Source organism: Limulus polyphemus, unplaced genomic scaffold (genome assembly GCF_000517525.1).
Source record: "Limulus polyphemus unplaced genomic scaffold, Limulus_polyphemus-2.1.2 Scaffold4013, whole genome shotgun sequence".
Classification (NCBI taxonomy): Eukaryota; Metazoa; Arthropoda; class Merostomata; order Xiphosura; family Limulidae; genus Limulus; species Limulus polyphemus.
The window spans coordinates 33,531-39,392 of record NW_013669623.1 but is presented as its reverse complement, the minus strand read 5'-3'; the positions used below and the strand labels follow the sequence as shown (position 1 = coordinate 39,392).

The 5,862-nt window shown below is 29.2% G+C and overlaps 1 long non-coding RNA gene across 1 annotated transcript; it reads right to left on the bottom strand.

Moving 5' to 3' along the window:
- Positions 1-755: 755 nt before the first annotated feature.
- LOC111088562 lies at positions 756-5,715 on the bottom strand. The gene is made up of 2 exons (XR_002613038.1): positions 4,715-5,715; positions 756-1,726 (listed from the first exon to the last, which is right to left on the bottom strand). It is a non-coding gene; the product is annotated as an uncharacterized LOC111088562 (long non-coding RNA).
- Positions 5,716-5,862: the final 147 nt, after the last annotated feature.

Here is a 5,862-nt window from a genome sequence, read left to right as displayed (position 1 = left end):
AGATCGGGGAACATCACGAATAATCCAGTATTTGCTAGGCGCCCTCTATTCTTGAATATAAGTGCACCAGTCAATTAATCGGAATCAAAATTGTATAGCAGACAGAGAGATTGAAAATACAGACGGACAACTGAGTCAAGCGCAGTAAACGTTTTGAATTATAGCGTGTGTTTAAGTTAAAGTGACTGTGGAAATTAAGTGTATTGCAAAGTTGAATTGAGAAAGAAAAACTAGTTTTATTTAAGAAAGGATTTGTATCTCTGAAGTTTCTCAGAAAGAATTTCTACAGAAAATTAACAAACGACCAGAGACGTAACAATATGATAAACATTAGCAACAATAAAGCTTTCTTATCTATTCAGTTGTATTTGCTTTTTGTTTTCATTCCTTCTCATTCAGTTTTTATTCAAGTATTTCCTGAATCTGATGCGTATTGTTGATTACTTTTTGCTTACCTCTCAGAAATTATTGTTACCTGAATACTAGACATGAAGGAAGATTCATCAGTAGAAGTATGAAAATTTACTAATAAATGGTTGCATACTACACATTTATAGTAGATATCAGAAAATGAAGAAAAAACTAAAGCTGAATTATAAAATTAAGTTATACACAGGTCTGTACCTACAAATGGATATGTTTCATGTGCATCAATAAAGAAAGTTATGTGCTATAAGAAAAAAGAATAAAGTTGAAAGTGGATATATACCTTAACATTAAGCTAGTTATTATAGCATTTTAACTGAAACTATACACAAGCTCTATAAAAACTTTATTACTGAAAAAATAAACTCCACTATAGTAAATACCATTGTTATACAGCTAACCAAGTACAAACAAGTAAGATACACTTGGATCAGTACATACACACTGTGTAATATCTAAATTTGTGCCATTTTTTAAAACAAGAATTTACATTTATTATATTACTCAACAATGTGGAAAAAATCTTTTAACAGAAGCTAATTGATGCACAAAATGCCAGTACAGGGAAATATACAATGAAATTTTGACATCTATGGTTACCTGATACTCTTTCTGTGATATTTCAATTCATTTTCTATTGCAGAACTTTTGACACTTTTTTTTTACCCTGCTCATATGGTTACTGTATATTCAAAAAAGAAAAATATTAAACTCAGCTACAACACATATGTGACTCAACCTCATGAACAATGCATACAAATCCCTTGTATCTATCAATTTTTCACAACAGAAACTGTGAAATAATTTAAATCACACTACCTGTAATGACTGAGCATAGTTTGGGCTAGTCTTTCATTTATTAACTAGTTGTGTATGACACTTTTACTAAGAACCAATTTAATTATGTGATAAAAATTTGCTCATAAAGTACTGTAAATATTACTATTTTTTGTTCCATTCTCAAATGGATTGTAGTTTTATAAACTTGTACAAATGATCCCAAGCGAAAATAATATATTAACAATATAACAAATCTTCAAGTACGTTTGTGAAATATCAACAGCTAGTCAAACAGCAGAGCGTGCAAGAGAGCTCCAGCATCTGAGTTCATGTTTTTGTAGGTGTTCCTTCCGTTTGAATGTCTTTGCACACATAGCACAAATGTAAGATACATTTCTGTGCATGAAGTAGTAGTGGTTTCTTAAATGACTGGTTGTTTTAAACACCTTCAAACACAAAGGGCATTGGAAACACTCTCCTTCGCTGGTAGCTATGGCCATTGTCTTCCACTTTATTCTCCCTGTGATAAAAAATGTCTGAACTTAATGTTTCAACATTCTAAGGATGTGTTAATGCTTTAAACACAGAGGTTCAAATTATGAACTAAACATTTTTTATAAGTACTGTACATATATATTTCTTCTACACTATAGCCTCTTTTAAAATGTTACTTTTAAGACCATAAAGCTTGTGCATATACAACAAAATGAGCTGTGAAATAGGTGGCATAAGTATCATCATATCTGAACAACTGATAATTTCTCAGTAATAATTTTCAACCAAACATTTAAATAGAAAAGTGCTGTGAAATTGGATTTAAGCTGTTCAGAAAATTTAACTTTTGTTGTAAATGGATCCTTTATGCAGCAGTTCCTGCAAACAAGATGAAATCAATTAAAAACACAACGCATACGTACAAGTTTTGTAGCAAAATAAACATTTCTGTTCTTCGAAAACATATTCAATTGTTTATAAATAAATATAAAATATATACAAAAAAATCAGTTAAGCTTTCTTTTAGGTAAAAGTTTCTGGATTGTCTGGTAAATGAAGTTTTTATTTATATAAATACATTATATATGTTGGTTGATACATCCAATATGACTGAATTGGAGGTAAATCATAAATTCTAAAATTAACTAGTTGAATTATAACAATGTAGTCGGGAAAATTTTAGAACCGACTTGTAACTACAACATGCATATCATACAGCTTGTTATGCTTATGTCTAAAAGATTTTACCTTTAGGTAATTTTTGCACCTGTGAAGCTTTTGAAAATTTTTAGAAATTCTAGTTACTATTTTTTGACTTGATATTCTCCCTACTTATCTAAATAACATCTAAGTCACAATTTTTACACAGAAGTACACAAATGTACCACCTTTGGAAGATTTACACCAATCCAGTTGTTAAATATATAGAAAGTATGTTAGTTTCTTCTTAATCTGTGGCGTCTCTTGGTCAAGAATTTTAATTTTTCAAATGACCTAAAAATAATGCATACTTAGTATATAAACTGACATTTATTTATCATGTTTTCCATAGCTCATAAACGATTTTAAGTTGTACAAAATATGAATTTATAAACTTATACTTCTCATAATTTAGAATGTTTCATTTGTTTAATTACTTTAGAATATATATATATATATATGTGTGTGTCCATCATAATATTAATACTTAGGCTACACAATATTAAATTTACAAAAAGTAGACCACAAATTATAATGTGAAATTTTAGTGAACCAAATTTATTACTTTTAATATAATATAAATGTGCCTAATTTTGTATGAACAACAAATAATAGATCTAGGTAATGAATTTATTAATGATGCACCCATTTACTTATGGGAGTGTTATAATATGATGCTAAAGAGAAGCTCAAGAGTTGTCAGTGGGTAGTGTTGACAAGCTCTTTCAAAATTAGGGATGGCTAGTGTAGACATCTCTTCTGTAGCGTTTGGACAAAATCATATGTTATGCACACCTTGTTTTCATGCTGGCACACACTAGATTAATATATGATTGTTATATGATATATGACTGTTCCAAATGTCTTCTATTGCTCCTCACAATTCAACAAAGTTATCTGCATGACCCTTTTCAATTTTTACATAAGCCTACACAAGCTCAAGAATGTTCGAATTGAGACTTTCTGCAGGCTAAGTCATTGTTGCAAGTATTCCATCAGCCTATTTACTGTTAAGATTTTGTTTTAAATCTGCTGCATACTTGAAATTATTGTCTTGTTGGAAGATGAATCCCCATCCAACAGTCACATTCCTGAGGGAATGTCAGGACAAATCAAAATGCATTTGTACTTAGCCAATACCGACCATTGTTTATCTAACCATTAGCCAATATGAAACATTGTTTAACTAAGCATTAGCCAATACGAAACATTGTTTATATGACAATTAGCCAATACCAAACATTGTTTGTCTAGCTATTAGCCAATACCAAACATTGTTCATTTAACCATTAGTTAATACGAAACTTTGTTTATCTAACCATTAGCCAATCCCAAACATTGTTTGTCTAGCCATTAGCCAATACCACTGACCTAAACTTGTAATGATTCCTTATTACACTTCACTATGTGTATTTTGGACAGTAAAAAAACAACAACAGAAAAACTGTTGCTGAACAATTCAAACTTGTATTCATTTATAAAGGGCACAATGTCTCCACCACTGCTCATTTCACTGTTTGTGGTTCATTCCCTATTTCAACCTTTTGGTTTACTTAGCTCTTCTCATCAGTAAATGTTTATTAATAACAGTGTCTGTTCACTCATCTTCTTCATATATTGCATACAGATCTTACTGCAAGTTTTCACATGAAGTATCCTCAACAAGCCAAAACTATTATTTCTACATGCTTTTTGTGCACTGTGAAGTCATGACTTTATCACACTATGACTGCATGTACTTTTATAAACTGTATTCTGGTGTGGCACTTTTTATTGGCTAGATAACAATCAATTGTAGTTTAAACAATCATCAACACATGACTGTGTAGTCCATTTTCACAAAAACAGATAGCATTCTGTGTAATATTTACTTTTGTTCTATAGTTTCCATAACTACTTCCAATATTCTATATATGGCTAAATAGTACAAAATTTGTAAGTAATTTGAAATATAGCACATCCTAATGGGCAATAGTTTTTTTTTACAAGAACTTTCAATTTAGAAAAGCTAATAGTGCATTTTATAAAGGATGTGCAAAGAATTACACTATTTATTTAACACAGTTATTATAACCAAAACATTACTTGGTGGTATCTATTACAAATCAGGATCCAAAATTTCTAATTACTCTTTATCAGGTTTAACCGATCCATTCCAAGAACTGTATATATATATATGTTAATTCCATATGCTGCTATGTAATGTGTGTAATATTAAACAAAACTCTAATTTAAATTAACAGTTTTTTATTATATAACTCTTGAAATGTTTGTAATCCTTAAATTAATCCAGATAAAAAAATAACGAGATTACTATTTTAATTCTGTCCAAAAGGTATTTTCAATTGAAATGTTAATATTTGTCACACTTCGTTTGGATTGTTCTTGTCATTCACTTGTTCCAGGAACCCCCTTTTCATTTCAGACATCATAGGAATTTTTCATAATGTCCAAAAAATAGACGAGGGATCCCAGAAATCTAGAGGTTCCATTTGAGAGATTAATGTAAAGAAGGTATTTCTATGAGACAAAACACAATTATGATTTTAGGAAAAAAAATATAAATGTACATTAGAAGGGTAAAATATGAAAAATTCTAATTGGCCCTGTTGGAGAAATTAATTTTTTTTTTCTTGATTTTGACAACCTCCTAACTGGCAAGTGCTAACTAAATGATTTTAGCAAATTAGATAGGTAAAATAGGAAAAATGTTTAAAATTTTAATTGGTCCTACCAAGCAAATTAGATTATTCTTTTGCTATTTTAGACAGTCTCCTAGCTGGCCAACTAAATAATGCAAATTTTAGCCCCATTTACAAATATATACAATATTAAGGAACTACAACTTCACTAATTCATTTATTTATTTTTTACAACTCTAAAGTTTTACCAATCTAAAGCAATTTTAAATTCTCATGAAGGTTTTTGTTTTAATATAAAAACTATTATGGCATCAACCTTAAAAATAGGTTGCTGTAATTCCAAAAGTTAATCAGGTAAATTTAAATACAGTTGGTTTTAACGTTTTTTTGTGGTAAGACACATTTAAATGCTACAAATGTTTTTCTATATTCTTTTACAAGGACAAATATATTTATAAATTGTAAGGTAAAAATGTTATACTTTTTTAAATCTATTGCTTTGTTTTCTTCTAATTAAATATACATATTGGGGTAATCACTCTTTATAAAGGCATCAGATAAATGTATTCATGCAGAATTATTTTTTCTTAATATACATACTTGGGGTAATCACTCTTTATAAAGGCATCAGATAAATGTATTCATGCAGAATTATTTTTTCTTAATATACATACTTGGGTAATCACTCTTTATAAAGGCATCAGATAAATGTATTCATGCAGAATTATTTTTCTAATTATACTATACTGGTATCACTCTTTATAAATCATATAATGTATTCATGCAGTAATTATTTTTACGTATATACTAGTACTAGGTA